Below are 1,474 nucleotides of genomic sequence, written 5' to 3' on the forward strand. Positions count from 1 at the left end.
CAGCCCCCGGCTCCCAGCAGCAGCCTCACCACCAGCGCCGGCCGCAGCCTTGCCCATGCATTTCCTCTGCCTGCATCTCTGCTTTGCTCCCTACAGCTGTCGGGCACACTCACACAGCCAAAGCATGCACGCTTGTGCCCCTGGCTCATGTTCTGCAGCTCTGCACAAACTGCGGCTAGGGCTCTTTGCCTAAGGGATTGTTTCCTTCACACTAGCTGCTCCCAGCAGCACAGACAGACAGCACCCTGCCGAGGGCTGAGCTGGAGGGGAAGTGGAGAATACCCACACGTTTTTTCCAGTGTCACATCCAAGCTGCACGAGGCTGTGTTACTACACACGGTGTGACTAAACACGGGCTGCTGAACCATGTGGCAATACAAAACATGGCACGTACCTGGCAAGAGATCAGAACAAGGGAGAAGCAGATCCTCGAACCCGCAGCCGTTCCTTGTCACTTTGCTCTGATCTTCCGCGAGCAAAAGCTGCACCAAGGGAGCAGGCAGAGGGTGGGCATGGGAGGGAGAAAGAGCAGGTCAGTGAGCCTCCACAATTTAGCAAGGAAGGCGAGGGAAAAACCGTGGGACAAATGCCACCTTGATGGATGGCTTTGGAAGTGATGGCCTGGGGAAAAACGGTTTCTGACAGTCCAGGCTAAGCAATATGATCCTAGGAGCTCCTCCAGCCAGCACTTCTCAAGCCCTCACTGCCCACCCGTCTATCCCACACCGTCTCAGCTTACCTACGAGGCGCTGCGCAAGACGGGATGAAGACAAAGGGACTCAATCAGTGCACAAGTGCAACAAGCCACGTACTCACGCCGAGCTCAAGCGCTCCAATGAAGGGAAGCAGCACGCGCTGCTCCTCCCCTCATTCTAGCCGCTTATGACATCACTAAGGGCCACCCGGCTGCTCCACCATGGACGGACAAGGTGGGGAGGCAAGACCACGTCTCAAGACCACAGGATTCCAAAAGGGCACCCCAGCGTTCGAGAAATCAGTGCGTGGTTGGAATTCCATCCCAGGGAAATCCTGGAGAAGCTGGCATGGGCTTGTTGGGACCAAAGTGCAGGACCCGGAGCTTGGTGCTGTTGAGCCTCTTGCTGGGCCTATGGCAAATCCACACTAGGGTCCTTCTTTGCACCCACGGGCGGCTTAGAGCAGCCATCTCTTGCACCTGGATGGAAATAAAGGAAGAGAAACACAGCACTACTACCAGCCTGCTTTGCCAATTTCTTTCCCAAGCGCATTTTTGTCTTTTGGCTTCCATGACGACCTCATTTCCTTTTCCTTTTCTTGGGGGGAAGCTGCCCCCAGTGCCTGAGCTTCACAAGACAGCATGAAACACGACACTAAGACAAACGCTTGCCCTGGGTGCAGGGTGGCTGTGCTTTGCCAGGTATACTAGCGGGCTAGGAAGCGCCACGTGGCAGCCCCAGGCCAAGTCTGCATTCACTCACTGTGGCCACAGCTGCTG

The sequence above is a fragment of the Gallus gallus genome, chromosome Z (genome assembly GCF_016699485.2).
Source record: "Gallus gallus isolate bGalGal1 chromosome Z, bGalGal1.mat.broiler.GRCg7b, whole genome shotgun sequence".
NCBI classification, from domain to species: Eukaryota; Metazoa; Chordata; class Aves; order Galliformes; family Phasianidae; genus Gallus; species Gallus gallus.